Source organism: Ammospiza nelsoni, chromosome 9 (genome assembly GCF_027579445.1).
Source record: "Ammospiza nelsoni isolate bAmmNel1 chromosome 9, bAmmNel1.pri, whole genome shotgun sequence".
NCBI classification, from domain to species: Eukaryota; Metazoa; Chordata; class Aves; order Passeriformes; family Passerellidae; genus Ammospiza; species Ammospiza nelsoni.
In genome coordinates, this window is record NC_080641.1 from 33,446,429 (window position 1) to 33,467,710 (window position 21,282).

At 40.9% G+C, this 21,282-nt stretch overlaps 1 long non-coding RNA gene across 1 annotated transcript in view; it reads left to right on the forward strand.

The window, feature by feature from the left end:
- The window catches only part of LOC132077102 (uncharacterized), a 50,987-nt gene that overhangs the window by 14,369 nt on the left and 15,336 nt on the right, over positions 1–21,282 (forward strand). Inside the window, exon 2 of the long non-coding RNA XR_009418996.1 lies at positions 19,154–19,278. This is a non-coding gene — a long non-coding RNA (uncharacterized LOC132077102). The remainder of the gene's footprint in view (positions 1–19,153; positions 19,279–21,282) is intronic.

Sequence of the window (21,282 nt, forward strand, 5' to 3'; positions counted from 1 at the left end):
GCTTATTGGTTGAATTAAAAAAAAAAAAAAAAAAAAAAAGGTGTTTTGTTATTTGGTTTCTGCACCAAGTAGATTAAATGCATGTTTACATCCCATTTGGTGGTTAAGCTGGTAAAGTGCCCTGACAAAACCCTCAAGATTGGAGAGTTTTTTGATGATTTGGTCAGTCCTACTCCAGGCAAACACCACCATGAAAATGACCTGACTTCAGTGAAACTCTACCCCATTTTTCATTGTTTTAGTCTGACATTGCACCTTTAGCAGAGGAGTGGAATAGCTGACACAAACCTGAGAAGTTTGGCTCTAGGGTAGCTCACCTCTGTTGTCCTTTGCAGTCCTTTGATTTTGGGGCCATTTACATTCACTGTCAGAGCACTAAAGGGGATGTTATGGGTAATAACAAGACCTGGAAGAAGCCGAGCCATGACCCTTCCCCAGGCACATCCTGGAGAGTGATGGCACAGACCTATTCCTCTCACCTGCCTCTGATCACCCCCTGGAACAGATTGATGTTGTCACATAACCAGGCTCATTTTGGACACCAGGAATCTTTATGAACCATTAATTACTGAGAGTCCAACTCGCTGACATCCATCCCACACCATTGAATTGCCTGGATCCTCCTCCATAGCTTCATTTGGAGGCGAGCTGAAGCATAGCCAACCCCCCAAGGCTGGCAGTGATTGAAGGGGGCAGAATGCCTGGGAGCAGGGAATTATCCTTTGCAGCAGAGTGGGAGTGCCTCTGCACCCTGCACCTCCTGCCTTGCCCACAACCACAGAGCATTCAAAACATAAACTGGGGCTGACAGGGAGAGCCAGGATTGATGTTACCTGAGGAGTCCTGTGCCCTCAGTCCAGTTCCTTGTGTGCTGTAGTGGCAGGAAGGAGGCAGGCAGAGAAGCCCAGATGTATTTTTTCTGAAGCACTAAATCTTTGCTCAGAGCATAGAAAAGTCTAGAAGTCCCCTCTCTGAAATAAAGGTGAAAGTGGACAAAATATCAGTGTCTCAAAGAAGATATCTGTGGGATTTCTATGGGGAACATTGGGAGACAGAAACATGCTAGTTTCAAGGTCCTGTAAATGCTGATCTAGACCATCAAGATGTTGTTTGATTGTAAAAGGAATTGTTTGTTCTAAGCAGTGGCAGAGAAATTGTCAGATATACAGGACATCTCTTAACAGTCTGCTCATTCCTTGACTGAAAGTGTAAATCCACTTAGTATATTTATTTTAAAATAACAATGCCCCTAAAAGGCTATAATAGCCTCTTACTGGTGATTAGCAGGTGGCTTGCAGTGTGCAGCTTTTAAGGATTGCATGTAGTAGTGGGGTTGTTATGTGCTCTCATGTATAGTTATATGCTCAGGTGTGAAGGTGTTTCTGTTGGGCACAGACAAACTGCACAATTCCAAATGCCAGCACTCCCTGGAGATGGAATTTCTTCATCCCAGACAATGTGGTGGCCTGGAAACAAGAGCTGGCACAGCAGTGCAGGTGCAGTGGGAGGCGTGGCTGCACAACACCTGCACTGCTGCAGCACAGGTTCAGTTGTGCTTCTGCCAGGAACACACCTGGACAATCTCACCTGCCTGTTGTGACCAGGTTTTGGCTCCAGTGTGAATTAACACCAGGGCTTTAGCAAACGCGTGACAATTACAGTGCAATGCTTCTGCAGCAGAACTGGGCTGGGTGCGAGCAAGTTCTGGATTTCTCAGTGGATGAAACTGATGTAATATTGTCCATATTGAATTGCATTTAAAAACAGAAATCCTTCCCCATTCTTTGCTAATTGGAGGAAGCAGATTATAGCTGCCAAAACCACAAGTCAAATGCCAATAATTTAAAGCACAAAGTAACTGAAGTAACAGACACGCTAACCCAGATATTAGAAAAATTGTGTAGGAGGTGTTTTCCAGTTCTATTTTAAGCCATATAAAATTAGCACTTCATTAAAATCCCTGAAACATCAGCTTCAGGGCTAAATTTAGCTTGCACCAGCATAAATCCAAATCACCTCTCATAAAGCAATAATTTTATATAGATATAACCAAAGTCTAATTTTGTCAGTTTTGAAAGTGCAACCTTGTAGCCATAGAGATGGCAGCAGAATTGTGAATTTGGCCTTTTAATAGCAAAGCTCTTCCATTCGTGACTAAGTATGCAAGCTGCCCATCTACCTTCATGTAGAGAGGCAACGCAGAGAGAATGAGAATTAAATTTAGGGGAGCCTGATTCTGAAGAGCAAGCTTTTGCAAATATTATTAAATACTGTACTTGGTAACCTTCTGAACTAATCAGCCTCTGGAGCACAGTCCCACTGCTTGATTCCTCAAGCAGTTTCATTTGCTGTCAAGTTCCCATTATTTCCATTTCATGAGCTAGGTGCTAGATGAAACACCCTGCCATGGTACACTCAACACTGAGATGTTTCCTCTTTCCAGAAAGTACTTACTGTGGACATTTGGTCTTGGGTGCATTGGAAATCCTGCTGGAAAATAAATACAAATACAGACTGCGAAGTCTCTCTGCTCTTTAAAGAGCAGAATGTTGTTCCCTCTATCACCCACAAAAGTAGATCAAAGTATTGTATCCTCCTTATGTTCTTCCTGGTGATCCTCCAAGGATTTTGATGTTTAACATAGACCCTTGTTCAGAGTTGGGATCTAAAAGCCTCAGTTAACTGGTGTGTTTGACAGCAAGCAAAAATCTTTATATGCATTTTGAACTGTCCTGTGGGGCCTTAAGCATTAACTTTCTGCTAGGTAGTCTGGAAAACCCGTGAGAGAATATTGGCTTTCCTTTCCCTAGGTATTTCTGGTGTAGTTCTGTTTTCTCCCTTGTAATCTATAGGGGTTTTTTTCATAAAGATTTAAAGTTTCAGCAAGAGCAATTTTGGCTAATTTCTAGTGCCAAAAGTTTCTGCTGGAAATCTTGCAGAGAACCTGCTTAAATGATTTAGGAAAGATCTTCTGCTTTTTTTTTTTTTTTTTTTTTTTTTTTTTTTTTTTTTTTTGTGTGTGTGTGTTTTTGTTGTTGTTATTGTTACAGATTGTATATTTATTGCTGAATAAAGTATTTGCACGGGTACAAGGTGCACAATTTTTATGTGAACAGCTTTGGCTACTCAGTGCACTTGGGTAATCTGAGGAACAGGAGGAGTACATGAGATGGTGCAGAAGCCCCAGCACTTCCCTCCTGCAGCATATGGTGCTTCTGGTCTGCAGGACACGCGTCTGTGTCTGTAAGAACTGAGCTACAAAATGCAGCCAGTCACTCTGCATATGCTGCTGCTTATGAGTCCTTGCAATGGTTAAAGATGGTGTAATTGGCTGCAGGAAGTATAACCCTATGTCTCAAATGAAAAAAAAAATCCTTTATGCTTAACAAGCCTTAAATCTTTTATTTCGCTTTGTAGCTGCTACAGTATCTGAGTGCATGCAGCCACTGAAACCAGAGAGAGCGCACTGAGTAAAGTATCCAGTGTGGGGGAAACATGGGGAGATGAGGATGTGGTCTTCAAGCTCCAAATTTGCCAAATTGTGTTGCCCATAACCTGTAAATTATAGTGCACTAACTGACAAACTAAAAAGCTTTTATCAGTATTTGTGTGGTGTGGAAACCAAACAAACCAATTTTGCAATTTGTGATTGCTTAATTATGTGATTGGAGGCCAGGCCTGTTGCAGATAGCAAAACAATTCTAATTCTGTCCCACAGTGGACAGTTTTAAAATCTTTTAAAAGGTTTTACAGCATTAAAAATGCACTAAATATTTTGTTTATTGCTGGATACAATGAATGACACGCATTCTGAGTTGCATATCTTCTCAAACAGCAAAGCTTTGGACAGTTTGGTGGACACTTGGAGAGAGGAAAAGATCCATGCCCGGTTGCCCAGAGTGCATTACAGAGAAGGTCCTTGTCCCAAACCATGGGTCTTCCCATAACTGCATTTTCTGTATGTAGTGGGAGTAATTTCTTTCACCTGATAGCCAGGCTGCTGCTCCTGAGCTGCTCACACATCCACAGCAGTTTGGCTGCCCAGGGAATTTGGAGGGAGACAGGAGGAAGCAGGAGGCAGTGACTTTGCTTTGGCCGCCACACTGATCAGAGGTGGGATCAGAAGGTACCATTTTGGAGCAGCTGCCAGTTGCTGCTTTCTTCCCAGAGGTAGAAAGATATGATTTTATGTAACAGTTTTCTCAAGGTGATGTGCTACCTTTACTTGAATAGCAGCTGTCTGTTCCTTTGGCGAAAGAATAACTTCAGCTGGGGTTTGTCTGTTGTAATGGAGTTGTAGCTATGCTGTGAATCAGTCTCTGATTCTTTCTGGATTCATAATTAATATATCCGAGCTTGGACTGGCTAAATCAGCTTGTTTGGTGTACTGAGGAGCTGAGCTGATTCCCTGTGGATCCCTAAAGAAAACAATGAAAGAAGGAAGCTTGGTGAAGGTTTCAGAAAGGACAGATAAGATGCAGGCAAAGCTTTTACGTCAGTGCCACTATGGCATCTGCTGACCCAAATGCCCACTGTCACACAAGGGAGCAAACCATTATTGGAGAGTAATTACTGCTGTGATGTCATACAATTAACTTGAATCACTTGTACCGGCTGGAAGGTGGGAAGGGAGGTGGAGATGTGAAACCTTTCTTCCTTGTGCTGCTCTTGTACAGACTTGCAATACATGAGGAGAGAAAGCAATTAAGTCAAATTTAGACCCACAGCACATGGAAATTATATGTTTAATACAGAAATGTGCACCACTCTGAATGCCATGTTCAATCTCTATGCTAACCCAGAAGGAGTGCTCCTGTATGTGACAGACAGCACCAAGGGTCAAGTGTTTAAATAACAGTCTGCAGAAATATGATTTTTAAGTTACAGAAGAAACAATAATCTTATCAGACCTGAAACTGAAGGAAAATTTCTATCAATAACCACAAAGAGACAGCTTCTTAACTCCAGTTAGGAAAAAACCAAATTGGAGGCTGCCAACCTATAAATTCAGGGGCTCTGGATATTTTCTCCTTCATGGGGACGACTTCCAGCTCTGGAGCACCCAGCCAGAGTAAACAAGCAGCTTCCAGCCCACCTTCCCAGGTGATCCCATCTGCCCCACGGGGCTCCCAGCCCCTGAGCCAGCACAAACAGCCTTTGCTTCCAGCCCCAGCCCAGCTCCGGATCAGGCAGCCACCAAGGGGAATTCTTGGGATCTGCATCACCGAGCTGCCACAGTGATACTGCTCAGATCCAGGGACCTCCCCCAGACCGCTCTTACCTTGTTCTCCTCATGTTTCAAAACTTCTACTCCAAAACTGCCCAAGAAATATTTTGAGAAAAGATTCTCCTGGGCTCCTTGCAGAGCAGAATCTCCAAGGCTATGCTTACTGTTAGCTATGGTTTGCTATAAAATGCTCCACTATTCTCCCAGAGCTGTGCACAGTGGAAATGAGCAATAATTAGGACCAGGGCTGATGACATTCTTTTGAACTTAATGGTTCCTTTAAATTTTGATGAAAACTTATCTTTAACCTTTATCTCTATTTCTTCTTTTGGAGAGGGGGTGAAGTTTTGAGCTTTTATGTTTTTATCCCGTGTCATTCCTTGCTGAGGGAGAGAGTACAAAATTGACTGAGAAAGGAATTTTATTCTGCAGCTTTTAAAGGGGGCAAGGGCATTGCAAGCAATGGAGATTAAAAAAAAAAAAGAAAATGAAACTATAAAGAAGTACTTGACAGTGTCTCTTCTGCACTTATTGGAATATGCTGCTCAAGCTAAAAGAGAGGGCAAGAGGTAATCTGCTCTATTTGCTTTTAATATGATCATGTTTTTGGCTCCCACTACATCTAATGCTGCTTGTATCGTTCAAAAACACACCTCATTATCTCCTGGTAAATGTTGAGCTGCTGCAAAACCAATTGTAGTGGGTAGAGTGCCTCTGAGGTCAGGGTGTACATGAAATATGTAAGCTCAAAATATGTTTGCAATCAGTGACAATACTGCCTGCTAATGTGTTATTGCACCATTTGTCTTGCTCTTGGTCATAAATATTTTGTTTCTTAAGCTTTAAGGCAACTCTATATCAGGGACTAAGTTTCACATAACTGGTTTAGTCATTGTTGCTCTGACATTTATCTTGGATGCACCAACTTGTGTGTAGTCTGCTAAAATCAATACATAAAACATGTAAACTTAGTTGGAGAAGGAGTGGGTGTCTTTTAAGCTTTTTTTCATATGGTAAGTAGAGGGCTGATATGAAAATCATGCAGCTAATTTAAACAAGGGTGAGGGAGAAATTAGATTTTGCTCTCTGAGCCTCATTTTCAAGGAATGAAAAGCTCAGTCCAGGTTCAATGCAGCATTCTCGGAGCATTGAACAGAATCAGTCTTTGTTCTTCAGTGAAACTTATCTGTGGAGGAGCTGCATAACTTCCTGTGAAACCCAGCCCTGCAGATGTGCTGTGCTCGTTGTCCCTCTGCTTTTGCTTCCTTTGGTCAAGGAGTCAAGAATGGGCACTTTGTGCTGGAGTGAAAATGATGCTGCCTGGTTTGCCCTCTGATGAGCTGGAGCCCTGCTCACCAAAGGGACATGACTTCCTGCCAGTTACTCTGCTGTTTGTTTATTTGTCAAGTGGAATGGGATAGCCCTCAGAGAAACCAAGCCTCCCTCCTCCAAACCTCGGAAAAAGAGACAGCAGGTTCTCAAGCAAGTGCAAACAACCTGGACTGAAGCTGTAAATGCATAAATGTAGGTAACAAGCAAGTGGAGAGAGTTGATATGGTAGACAATAATTAAATAGTTTAGCTCCAGCAAGCATATGACCAGAGTTCAGGAGGTAGCTGATCCACTTTAACGAGTCAGAATATCAGAAAGTGAATTGTAGCAAATTAAGACTTTAAGTGGTTGGGCTATAAACCAGAATAGAAATTGATTTTCTAATAGTCTTGCATACTCCAAATATCCTTAAGTGCTTTATGTTTTAAATAGAGTAAATGCATAGCAAAATGAATTGCCTATTATGCACCAAATAGTACATTTGTTATTAAATCCTAGAACAAGACAGATTTTACCAGTATCTTTTCTCTAGGGATTTATTTAGAATAAAATTTACTTTATAGAATGAAATAGTCCAGAAATCAAATCCCCATTCATGGCCTCTATGTGTTAGCTGGAGTATAAATAGAGTTAATAAGATCCCTACTCCAAATAATCTGGGGTGTTAGAAGGCACAAAGCACAGGGGTTAGTGAACACATCTGGCTTTCTCTGTTTGTCTCTATATATTTTTGTGTTATATTGTCCCAGCTAAGAGGGATGAATCAAGCATTTTCTGACTTGTAGATTGCCACAGAGGTCGGTGTGGGAATGACCAGAGAACTCCAGTGGGGCAGGCTGAGGGAGTTACAGAATGAAGTGGGAGGAAAAAGAAACCAGAAATACATTGAGAATGAAAAGAGGCCAGTTGTGGAGCAAGAGAGGTCTGAGCAGAAGCGTGGCATTGTGGAGAGATGGGAATACCTATGGGATAAGTTTGTGTTGCTGCTGAGTGCAGCTAAGAGTGCTGAGCAAGGTGATCTAGACTGGGGAAACTGATGACTGCAGGTCTGAGAAATAATGAAGTGCAGAAAGAGTAGGACAAGGGGGTGTGCAGAGGTGAGAGGATGGGACTTGCATTGTGTCCCATCCCCAGGGAGGATGGAAACATGTGACTGCTGTCAGGGAGATGCTGGCAGAGGCACGAGTGGGGAATATGAGTGCAGAGCCACTGGGTTCCTGCGGAGCTGTGAGAATAAAGCAATCTGATGAGACACTGAAGGGAGACAGAGTTTCATTTTCATAATTTTTTTACTTGGTTTAAATTAATATAAAAGCAGTTAGAGTGATGTATGTTCATAGTCTGTGCAAGTGTTTTGCATTGTTTGATACATAATACTTGCCCATTTTCTCTAATTTCAGATTGGTCCAGGCAGCTTTCCCAGTAATGTATTCCTGGCTCATATTTGTGGTGTGCCTTTTTTGATAAGTATTGTCTGGGTTAATCCACTGTGGAATAATGGTTTGGATGATGCACCAGAGCACTGGTTTCCCAACACAAATAAGCTGTAGTGATCGTTGTTTCCCTTTAGGAAGGTGATCACTATATTCTTAGGTGAAGCAGTTATGAGGAGGAATCTGATTTATTTTTTTGTTTATTTTAAAGACAAAATTAGTCATTTTAGGCAAAGTACCATCCATTTCTGACTGGAGGGGTTGGGGCTGTACATAAAGGTGCTGAGTTCTCTTCCCCCTTTCTCTTTCTGCCTCATTTGGAACATATTGAGGTACTGTAGGTTTGGAAGCCCAACTCAGTTGGGCTTTATGAGGTTTACATAAATTGCTCAGTAAAAAGGGGATTATGTGCCTTCCATGAATATGCAAGTAGTATTTGTACCCCTGTATTCCCTTCTTAGCAAACAATTTTTAGTCTTGCTGAAATACAAGTCACAACAAGCTGAGCCTCTGTGCAAATGTTAGAGCCTGAAATATGCTCTTACCCACTACATGGTGCTGTTTGTCTGTGTTATCTCATGCAAACAAGAACTTTTTTCTCCTGCTTCTTATTGATCCCAGTAGGTTAAGGAAGAAACACCTGATTTATTAGTCATTGGTCCCTTTTCCTGAGGACTCAGCATCTGAAATAAATTGAATGGGGTTAAGAACGTACTTAGACCCAGACACAATTGTTTGTGTGCCTTGTCTTTACAATAAGAAAAAAACTCAGAAGCAAATTCAAAGTGTCATTAGTGTCATGCTATAAATAAACAAAATGCTGCACAGATAAGAGAATACCACATTTTCCATCTTGGAAATTGCTTACAAGCCATTAGGTGCAGGATAAGACATTGAACCACAGATTTAGAAAGGAAAAGTAAAGACAGATAAGTGCTGAGGAGCAGAACAAAAAGGCAATCTGTGACTGTGATGTTTGGATTTTCCATCCTGACATGAAACTATTCGCTCTAGAAACACGAGGAGACACCAGTACTACCTGTAAGATGTTGTGCCTTGTTCTGTCTGCCTCTGAAAAGCATTCTCAAGGAATGGGAAGCTGACCTCAGCTGATCTGATGGCGTTTTTCCTGTGATGGGAGAGCCCCAGTGGCAATTCTGGGTCCTCCGTTTCTCTCCAGGACCAGCAGGAGTGAAGTGTCCAGAGGTTGGATGGAAAGCATTAGAGCACCCTCTATTTTGTGTATGCCATGGGCCGATGCATATCTGTGGAGTCAGATATTACAAAGAACTGCTCCTTCTGCACCTCAGACATCTCAGGAATCAGGGGGGTGTAATGGATTATTGTTATGGTTTTCCTCTTTTTTTTTTTTTTTTTTTTTTTTTTTTCTATTTTGCAGCACACAGCAGTCAAAGCAACTCCCTCTGTCTGGGCTGTCTGCAGCCCAGTAGATAGGAGAGCAAACACCTCCCATAGTGACAGGGACTCGTTCCAACCATTTGTTTTGAGTTGAATGGTAGATCTTGCAAAACATGTTTTCCATTCATAAAAAGGAAAAAAACCCCTACTCTTGATACTTTCTAATGCCATCCTCTGGAGGCTTGAGGGCCATGTGTCTCACACCCTTACTTTGGAGGTCTTGCTTTTATAGACTTTGTTTTTCACTCCCAGAGATTTATTATCCCAGTGCAGAAACAGTCTGGCTATGCCTCAGCAGTGGAAAAGCAGCCATCTATTTGCTAAGAACAAGCTTGTGGTTTACCAGAATATTTCTGTTTCCTTCTGAGGTTTCCAGCTAATGAAGGGGAATTTATCCAGTACATTTATTGACATTAAAATAAGAGTTGCAGTCCATAAATAATCCCATTGTTGTTTTAGTTTGCAGTTTAAAACACTTTGTCAGCAGCATTGTCGTCCACTGTGACTCAGCTTGTGTTTGTGCTCATAGTATTAGAGCTGGTAACACAGACACACATTCCAGCTGTTCCCACCAGGAAAGCTTCAAAGTACATTTTGAAATCATTCCTGAGCTTTTCAGCACGGAGCACCTTTGATCCCAAGCATGGAGAAAAGCTCACAGCTATTCCTCAAGTGACACCTATGAAGATAAAAGCAGCCCCCAGACTCATTTCTGGGTTTGTGCAAACTCCTGCCAGCACACAGAAGCAAGAAATCCTGTAAGGGACAGATGAGGTGGCAGGAAAGGAACCACCTCCTGTTTTACCCACTCCCAGGAATGCTCCTGGCCCTGAACTCCCTCTAAAGGAGCCTTCATAGACAGAAGTGTCATCTTCTTGCTACTGGATACCGGCATTAGGAAAAGATGGATTTGCATCAAGGGACACTGCAATTCCTGCATCCTTCTGTTTTCTAGAATGTCAACCAATTCTTTCGTATCTGTCAGGCAGCTTTGCAAAAGAAAGCCCTTTAGCATGAGGAAAAAGTCAGGTTTTCAGAATCAAGGCCATAAAGGATTATGTTTGTTATATTGTCTTGTTTTAATGGGAATTCCAGTGGATAAAAAAAAAAAAAAAAAAAATTTCTACATAACATCCTGTTTGCTGGCAATATGGCAATACACCAGGTGTTGAAAAAGACTTGATTTTCAAATATGTGAAGTAATCAAGTTTCATAAATTCTCAACTCATGGCAAATTTTCAACTTGATTAGTTGAAAAATTGTTGCTCTTCTTGGTGTGTTGGTTATTATCAGCTAAGATTCGTGCAGATTTTTAAAACTTGTTTGAAAAAATATAAGGAGCCCCACCAGAAGACATACATGCTACAGACTTCACCTCCAAAATTCCTTTGTCTCTATGATCAGTTAACTGGAGGGGAAAAAAATAGGTGTTTAGAGTGATTTAGAGTGATGTGTTTTGAACTTCATTCAGTTTTCTCTTCCATGATGTGATGTCCAGTGCCATAGATTACACAGGAGTGTAAATATGTCTTTGCAGTCACAAAAGTGTTATCTTACTGTTAAATATTCAGTAATCCAGAGCCCCTTCAACAGATTATGCCTGACTTGCTTGTAAAATTTGCTTACACAGAGCTCAGCCCTGCCAAAGCACTTCTCTAGGTATTTACCTGCAGTGCTCAGCCTGCTGGCTGACAGTCAGCTGGTATTAGCAGGAGGACAAGTGTGACACTCAAGAGGCAAAGCAAAGAAATTGGCAGGTATTTAACTAGATGTATGAGCCAGCAAACAGGAGTGTTTTTAATATTAGTAGCATTTTAATCTCGTTCTCTAAACAAAAGAGGGTTTACTTATTCATGGCTCAAGAAATACAAATTAATGTGTGGAACTGGAGTCAGAACTGAGGGCACTGGAAATTCCTATGATTCAGAGTATTTATTGTTTTAATTGTTCATATTTCCTTTCCTTTGAGGGATTTGGTCTTTGAGAGTAACATGATGGTCACTGCCACATCTGTCTTGGATTCCTTATTCCTTAAGAATAGCCCTAAGCAGAGAGTGTTACAGAAGTCTCTCATTAGGAAGGAGTAGTCTCAGTCTTTCATGTAGCTGTAGATGATAAAAGGCACTGATTTAGCACTGCTGCCTGAAAGTCCACCAGCACTGCTGAACTCAGTAGGTCTTGTCCAAGAAAGCAATTCCAGAGAGAATTGAGGACTTGTCTGTGTCTCCTGGTTAACAATAAAATCCTTTTTTCCACTATGACCCACCTTATCCAAAAACTGAAGAGTAAGTAAAAGCAAAAGGAAATGATCAGAGATTAGTTTCCCAGAGCATATTAGGCTTCAGTCTTTGAATCCAAAACTTGTCCTGTGGCATTATGTACAAACTGGCAACTGACCCTTGCCTGTGCCTGCACAAATAGCCATGGGCTCAGCAAGCCCTGGCCCTCAGCATCCTGTGTCTGACAAAGTCCACGACAGAAATGTGCAGAGTTTCTGCATTTTCACCTGCTGACCTCACTCTCTTCCCATTCCCTGTAGGTCTCAAATATTAAAGCTGGCTGGAGCAATTCCCCCAGTTCCCACTTGAGTTCTTTGGGTCCTTCTGCACCCCTCTCTTCCTGACCTACAAAGAAGCAAGTTTGCATGGGGAGATTCTGAAGGGTTATTTCTCACAGCACCAGACAGCCTGAAATATATTTTACCCATGGCAAAACAAGGCATCCTAAAATTGGGCAGCGTGTGCAGCTATAGCAGATGTTTCTGGATACACAGAAAATTTGGAATGAGGTTATGATTTGTGTTAATATCAGCTTAGCCATAGCTCAAATAATGTCCTGGAACAGAGATTATCAGTGTCCAGTTGCACCTCTGAAGATACAGAGGAAAAATTAAAATCCAAAGAAGAAGCTCATCTCATAATCAGGTTTCAGGTGACTCAACAGTTGCATTTCATGTGTTATACCATCCACTCATTAAAATAGTTTTAGACTGTAAAAATAGATTGAAAGAGACTAAGAAAATGAATGGAACAAGCTATTCTGGATTTTCATTTAGAATGGGATTACTTTAGAATTAATAAATCCTTTCGGGATGGGATAGTGAATCATTACGGCAATATTCAGCAACTGTGCCCTCCCTAAGCAAAGACTTAAATACTGGCCCACTTCTGGTATGTCAGGGATCTTTTTCCTGATGATAACTTACTTCTTTAATTATCTACAACTGATTTGCCTAAGAGTCATATAGAGATTATCATATGACACGAAAAATATCAAACCTCGTTAATTTTAAAAAAATTCTATCAGCCAATCTTAAACCAACTGGCTATCATATAGAATTCAATAGGAAAATAAAAACTCTGTCCTCCTGAATAAGATTTTTTCCAATTGGCTGGCATACAGGATGAGTTCATCTTATAGATGCCAATTTACAAATATGTCCTATAATAGTAGGGGGATCAACTGTTCCACAGCTCTGCCAGTGTTCATCAGACACAGTGACAGTAGCCACATCATTAATCTCATGGTATATTAGAAATAAAGTCACCGGAATGGAATGGTGTCAAAGGATAAATGTTTCCCCCTTTGAAAATAAACTTCTCAGTTTCACCTCATTGTGTAGCCTTTTTTTTTCTTTCCCCCTCCCCCTTTTCACCCGCCCTCCTATAAATCCTTTGGTTTCACCTGGCATTTAGGTAACAGTAGGAGACCAATATCCTGTGTCAGAGCTCATTCTACAGTTATCAGTTTAGCATACCCTTAAATCCCCACGATTGCTGTGCCAAGACCAATCCTTCCTCTGCGAGGTTAAACATATGCATTACATATTGAAACAATGTAAGTAGCATGTAATTAGCGCTGTTTATGCATTCGCACTTTAAATTATACTTCTAAACCTATGATGTTTTTCAAGGCACTTCATGTTAGAGAGACTTAAATGAGCATTCATCTTGTCATTTTTAACTTTATTCATAAATAACCCTCTAAATTTATTTGAATGGTTTATTACATTAGAGCCCATGTACTGACATACACATTCTTCCCTAAGAGAATATAGTTCTTAATAAAACATCCTTTAAAATTATAAAACCCGTGAACATGGCAATTAAATTTACAAACAGTGTCATCGACAACTTTGACAAAAGATGTTTGAAGAGGAGGGAGTGTTGGGGGGGCCTTTTTTCTGTCCTTTTTATTTTTTCTTTTTTTTTTTCCCCTCCTCTTTTTTTCCCTTTTTTTAAAGCCTTGTTCCATAAGGATTATAGCTCCCCCGCTGTTTGGAAAAGATAATTTCACTTGTAACACTAATAACTTGAGCAGGGAGAAGGCTGGCTGGGTGAATGGAATGCACTTCACTGCACATCTTGGCTTCGCTAGAAATCGGAAACAGATGGTCCTTGCGGCTGGCTTCCCACTCGGGCCCGCTCAGTGCCAGCCTGTGGTCGTTGGCTGGTTGCTGCTGGCACTGTGTGACTTGAACATAGTAGGACAGTGGCAAAAGAAATCAAATCTTTTTCATTGAGCACCAAACTGTAATGAAATTTGACAGATCTGACATTCTATACCCAACGTCTAGTTAGAATATATTAACCTTTTAGTTTTCTTGAGCTCTTCTCCTACTAGTTATGAATCTTCTTATTAAGGGGTTGCAGTAGCTCTGGAGATGGCAGGAAAGCAGTATCTTCTGCATGTCCTCTAATGCTGGAACCCAAAATATATAATTCAATAGTAAAGGAAGTGTGGGGCTTTTAACCCCTCCAAAATTCTTCTACAAAAAAAACCCTCTGCTAGTAATAGAAATAGTGGTTATGCCCTTTTGTTAATATTAATTCTAAGGAGAAAAAATCACAGAAGGTATTCCACCCCTGTACACACAGTATTTTCTGTGCATGTTTTGTAGCCCCACCCCACCAAGGCAATGATACCTTTGATCCAGCTGCATCCAAGCTGACTTTGTGATTTCAAAGAATACTTTCATTTCAAATTCTATGAATTTGCATTTACTTAGATGGTACAGATTAGTCCAGGGCAGGATTCCTCCTTTCCCTCTAAAGGCTTCTCTCAATACATGCTTGATGTTGTCTTTTTTTAAGACACGGCTCAGTCCTTCTTGAGGTCGTGTTGGCTGTCACACAGGCCTTGAGCCAGCCAAGATGTGTGCTCCTGGGGACAGGGACCTCTCATGGGTGAAGAGCATGTTGAAATGTTGTACTGAGTTATGGTCACAGATTAGGAAATAGTTGGTTATATTTAGACTTAAAAATAAATCTGGTTTATGTTCCTTTGCATTTTGGGTAGATAGAGAAGAATTTCTACTTATTTTTTAAAAATGTTTGTATGTGTCATTCCTTCGCCTTCAGTCCTTTCATCTGTTTCTCCTGTTTCTTTCAGACATGAAGTCACAGCACTGTCTGTGATGTCAGTGTGTTTCCATATTGACAGACCGTTCTGTCAGAAACAAGATCTTGATGCTTGTTTCAGATGAGGGAAAAGGGGAATACAGATGGTAGGAAGAAAATCAGAGGAGTGAGAGGGGAGCAGGGAGAAACACACACAACAGAGCCACAGGGGGAAATGCAGAGTCCAAACCCAACTTTTCCTGCAGAGGGCAAAAGGACTACTTTCCCTGGGTTCAGGAAGAGCATCCAAAAAGTGTGTGTAATGTTAAGGAACCAGTAGAAGCTTTACCATGGCACTCCTTTTGGCTCGGGAGTCCTTGAAGGTGCAGCAGCAGTGGTCACATGCTGCTTCTCTCCTTGTTTACGCCTTCAGCAACAGCAGATCCTCCTGATTGAAGCCAGGATTATAGGATTTCCAAAAGCTAGAGCACACTCGTTGTCAGCAACTTTGCATCAGTTCAGAGGCTGCCCAAAAATCAACTGCCTGCTCTCACGTGGCTCTTGAACTAATTGTCGCTGTTCAAGATAAGGAAATCCTCCTCGTAACTCATCGAAGTTGAGGCTTCCCAAGGAAAATGCCTCCGAAATTAGGAACAGAGCTAAATCACACTGGTGCTAAATCACACTCTGAGCAATTGCAACTGGAGAAATAGGAGGAGGCAAAGGGAACAAAGAGAGGGTTAATGGGCAATAGGTACCGTGCAAGTAATAGATAATCTAATAACGAGGTCTAAGATCCTAAAGATGTGTCTGGCACTGGGAGCTGCCCACAGTTCTACTGCGTTTCTTTCACCGATGTGAACAGTAGAAGCCAACATTTGGAGAAACCACCCACTATGCCAACATTTCTAATGCTCTCATGCATTTGGTTTCCAGTAGACTGTAAAATGCCAGCTTGATACAGTCATCTGAATCAATATACTTTATTAGCCTTTTTTTAGCGTTCTTTCCTGTTTCCATGCACTTGATAGGAACAACAATATCCTCATCCAAACTTGTGGCTAAGGGAAGACAGAGGGGCCTGCTTGTGCTGTGTGAGCTGCAGCAGGTAACTCTGCTCAACAATTGAGCAAATTATTTGTGGGTAGTTGGCCATTTCTCCAGAAGGAAGTCAGAAAGAAACTGGCAAGTGCTTCAATCCATTGCTTGAGGCCTCAAGCGGTAAGAAGACAAATCTCCTGTAGCCCACAACATACACACCTAACTTATTTCCAACTTGAAATACCACACTATACTGCAAGCATTTTTATTTTGCAGCTGCATCTGCACAAATGTCGATGCCACACGAAGGCTTTTTCTTCCTTTGGAACAGATCTGATTTAGAAGCAAATATCTTTGTTGCTTATTAGTCTTTGGAAGGCATCGTTTTGTCCCAGTACTATTCACAGGGAGTGTTGTGCAGAATGCTGATTGACAAGAGTTAAATTCAAAACATGTAGCCATTTTCTGGTGTGTGGTTTTTTTCCTGATTGAAGGAAAACTACTTAGATGTTTGTTTCCAAAACGGCATCTGTCAGCAATCAAAGGGGAAAAATTGCATAAAACAAATGCAATTGTTTGGAGTAGCATTTCCTGGATCATGTTAAATGCTTGATTTGCTCCCCATTATGCTCACCAAATAATTTTATTTTCCACAATAATTGCAATATTTAACATGTTGTATTTAATCTTGTTTTAATGCTATTAACAACAGCCGCTTATGAAAGGAGTAATTGCTCTATGGGTAAGAACCCACCATCCCCAGCATCAGAAAGAACAATGGCAAAGTTAACTGCACCTAATTGTTCTGAATTTAAAACACTGTTAACCAACAGCACTCCTCATTTCTTTGCACATAACCACTCCACTGTCAGGAAGGAAATGGTTTCATGCTTCTGTCATTCATAATCTGAAAAGTGTATGTTCTAAAAAAAATATTTAGTTGGTGTGTTTACAATTAATATTGGGAGGTAAAATCATATGTTGGTATAGGAAGAAGTGGTTAATACAGCAATCCAGAGAAAGTTTGTCAGTAGATCTCTAACTACACCAGGTGCTAAAAACCCATATAGAATACAGATTTATCAGAACTTGCCTGGAATGACATGCAGCACAACTGGGTATGAAATACTAAATAAATAATAAGCAGGGCGGGTAAGATGATGGGTTTGAGAGATAGGAGCAGAGAGAGCGGCAGAAAATTGAATCTGACACCAATTCAAGGGCTGATTGTTACTAAGAGTTTTGCTTTATATTTTGTGTGACTATTTGGAGAGGGAGTTTTTTTCCCAATAATCAGTGAGACTGAAAGGACAGGTAGTGTTAGCAAACCTGCACTAACAGAAGACAATAAATACTTCGGCTAGCCAGAGCAAGGACAGTTCCTGGCACAGTGTCCATATTTTTTTTCTGGACTCAAAATAAAACTTAACACTTCCCATGCTAGTCAGACCCTTTTCTGTAAATAGCAGTGGGATTGTACCTGTTATCTGGAGCTAGAAGTGCAAACTGGGATGCTGTGGTAGCATAGATCATTCACTGATGTTTAGTCCAAACAGATTGTAAGATTTTGGGGCAAAAAAACCCAAACCCCTGCATATTACATTAGCAGTTCGTTCTTACACTAAATCATTTGCTTATCATCTCGCACATCGCAGAAATGCAAGGGTATTATTGAAGCTCAATAAAAGTTGGTTCTGTTCTGTACTGAATGGCACTTCTGTAATCTGTGCAGCCCAGAATTACAATTCTGCTGTAGCCAAATAGTTAAACAACAGTTGATACACAAAATAATCCAAACAAGAATTGTGCACCCACGAGCTCCTCTTGCTGATACAAACAGAAACGAATATTGTTTAAAATCGAGTGGATGTTTTTAATACATTTTCCTCTTGTGTCTAAATCACAAAAAAGATTTGCGGAGTGTAGCTGTTTCTTAGTGAGCGAGTTGTATCAGCCATAGCTCCGCAGCCCCAAGAAATATTCCTGGCAAGAGTGTGTTTGCCAGTTCAGAAGTTCATTTTTTTGAGCACTTGAGGAAAGGCTCTACTGTATAGGCTGGAGTGCCCTGTCAGGGACTGTGGTGGTCACAGCCGAGCAACCGTCGCTCCGTGTGACACAGCGGGGTGATTTAAATGGAAAGCATTCACTGCCTGCTTAATAGTCAGCTGTCACAAAAGTAGTACTTCAGTTGGGTTTACAGTGCACCAGGAGAAGTGGGAAAATGCGATGAGAAAATCTATGATTATCTCTGGCTTTGCTAGGCAGGAAAAGATTTTAATATCAGACAATAACAGGATTTCATAACTTTTCAAAGCAGTTTGTTTTGGGGCTGTCTTTTCCCAAGTTATCTGTCAATTCCTCACTGTAAATTTTGAGTGTGGCAGAGAAGTTTTGCAGGAGGGAGAAACAAACCTCTGTGAGTTTGGCAGCTGTCACCTGATGGGATTAAGAAATGTGACATTAAAAACCACAATTTAAAAAATGTTGTAGCAAAATGATATTTTACAAACATATTAAAAGGAAATTGTTCAGTTCTTAGAGGGCACTTTGAACGTTCATATGAAAAGTCATTCATTTAAACAATATGATCTAATAGCTAAAATCAAGAAGCAATAAATAGTCAAAACTTGAGTGTCTCAAAAAACCATGAAAGATCATTTGATTCCATCAGAAAGTATCTATCACTTGATCGAGAAATTAACTTGGACAGTTTATACTTTTGTTTTGCCTTTCACTGCTTAAATTATTATATGCACAATTATGAAAGAAAGAAAGACACAATCTTTTTTCTTTTTTTGTTCAGTCTTTTCCCCCCCAGTCACGTACATGAGAAAAGTAGCTGCGATAAACAGATACGGAATCAGACTGAAAGTCTTTTAAAAAAAAACACCCAAAACATTGCATGATAGTCTCTAAGCAGTTCCATCTGTCAAGCAGAAATTTTAGGCTAATAGCCTGTGGCGATCTCCCTCCACAGTCCACTACCTGCCTTTGTCCTATTAAATCTCTTTATTCTTCTTAAAAAATAAAAAAGAGGAAAGAAAAACCTTGCAGACCAAAATCATCTGAGTGATGAAGCCCTAATTTTGACCGCCTCTCTTTGATGTTGAGCAGTGGGTTCTTATTTAAAAAAAAAAAAAAAAGAGTGAGTGAGAGGGGGGGAGAGAGGGAGAGAGAGAGAGAGAGAGAGGAGAAGACAGTGCTAGGAGCAGATGACTTTTCATCTCCACTTCACCTTGCCACTGGGTCTGTGAGAGATTGGTTCATTGTCAAGGAGATTTTTTTTTTTACCCATGATTCCATATGGTATGGACCGGGCTACATGTTGCCCAACATGCCAGTGCAAATGTTTTCTCAATTAGGTGTCTTATCTCCCGTGAGTTAGCATCAGATGAAGCTTGCTGACAGCATAATGGCAGGGAAAACCTCCGACGGCTCCATCAAATGGCAGCTCTGCTACGACATCTCGGCCAGAACTTGGTGGATGGTGAGTTGGCAGCGGGGCTGCTTTTTTTTTCTCCCTTTTCTACTTTCCCTCCCTCTTTGACAAAATGTCCCAGACCTCACATTTATCAAATTAACATTTGATTTTTTTCACACTCTTCAGTAGAGCAGCCTCACACTTGTCCCACTTGTGTGCTTTCCCCTGTGTAACAGGAGACTGTTAATGTGCACTACAGTTTCCAGAGGGAAGCTTTTTCAATTCTCCTTAAAGGAAAAAAAAAAAAAAGTATGCAAAGAAGTAGTTTGAAAAAGCCTTGTTGTGCAGAGTAACTTGTCTCAGTCGGCTGCCTAACGCTCAGTTTGTTTTATTTTATCTGCTGCTCTCCAGCGTCCGTGTGCGCGTGCATTTTTCACCATGCAGTATTTTGTAAAAAGGGAAGGTGGAAAGTTCAGTCCGTTACAAAGCGAGTCGATCCCTGTAAAAGCCTGGAACGGTGCGGTCGTGGCGTGGTGTAAAATCATCACGTGTGAGAGGAGCGCGGTTTGCGAGGTGCTGCCGTTCATCCGAGACCCTGGTCTAACTTTTCCCTCCGCTTGTTTGCGTTAGAACAGGTTCCCGGGCTGTGCTGACCTGGAGCCATGTGTTACAGATCCCACATAGTCTGGCTCTAGCTGCTTTTGGGCACAATTAAAGTTTCAATAAAGTCCCAACGTGCTCCGTAGAACGAGTTAACTAGCATGTCATGGTCAGCCGGGCCAGACAACCTTTGACATCTTGAATCTATAAGAGGTATAGTGAGTTAGGAGGATGCACAATAGCCCATTGTAGCAGAAGATGCAAGTCCTGTTGCGAGGAAGAGAGTCCTCAAATCATTACTGCCCTCGTTAGCGTGTTGTCCGTTAGGGATTAATTCGTTAGCAGCGCATTTTTAGTTTTCTGTAATTATTATTCTTGTGGCAAGCGTGAATTCTTCCAGTGAGAGGAAAAGTTTGCTGCCAGGACAATGAATGTATTATCCGCTCCTAACTGGACCGTGAACCTCAGCTCATTTCACATAGATATCAGTTAAAAAAGGACTGGCGAGTGGAATTACAAAACAAGGCATGATCACTTTCATTGTATGATACGCTGAAACAAGTCGGGGGCTTTCCCTCCCCCTCGCCGCCCCGGACCAATTTTGGTATCATTTGGAAAGTTTAAGACCTCAGAGGACTTGAAAGACTTTTAAAAGTGAGATCCGGAAGGTTTTTATTCTGCAGCTTGGTGGTAGCCATTGTGTATATCATGTGGCTTGTGTTTAAAGGTGTTTGGGCTCGGGGTTTTCCGTTTTGTTTTTTTTTTTTTTTTTGTCTAAACTCTTAATTTTTTAAGCGTCTATTAGAGGTTTGCCAGCGGTTGCCAGCGTAATGTAACATGCAGTGTTTGGTTAATCGGAATAGGGAAGCCTAACCACTTTACTTATAGTACTGATTTTCCAATTAGACTTTCTGCCAGGAGAAGTTGGAGGGGGAAGGGGTATTTGCATGCACATAAACTGTTGATTATTCATGTGACTTTTTTTTAGCTTGTTAAACCCCTGTAAATAAGGCTATTGATTTTTATATATCGTTTTCAAAACAAAGTTTTTCAAGTACCTGTTTTAGCCACAAGATTTATATCATGCTGAGATTTTGCCTTATTCCAAGCCATTTGTATATTTTATTACCACTCCTCTTTTATTGTCTATCGGCTGCTTTTATGATGAGGTACGTCCGTGTTTATTATTTAATAAGTATCCTCAAATGTTACTAGGCAGTTATTAGCACTCTAGAGAAAGTGTCCAAGGAAGTTTCATTTCAGTCACATCTACTTCACAGATGTTTTAGTGCTGTGAATATAATATGTAAAAATCCTGGAAACATTTAGTAATGCACTTGCCTGAAAATAAACAGTTTTATAACCACACATGCTGTTGTTTAGATTAAACATTGCAGAAAGTTCTCCTTAAACTTGAACGTCACACCATTTATTTTCTAGCAGAAAAAAAAAATTCACTTAAATAGCCTT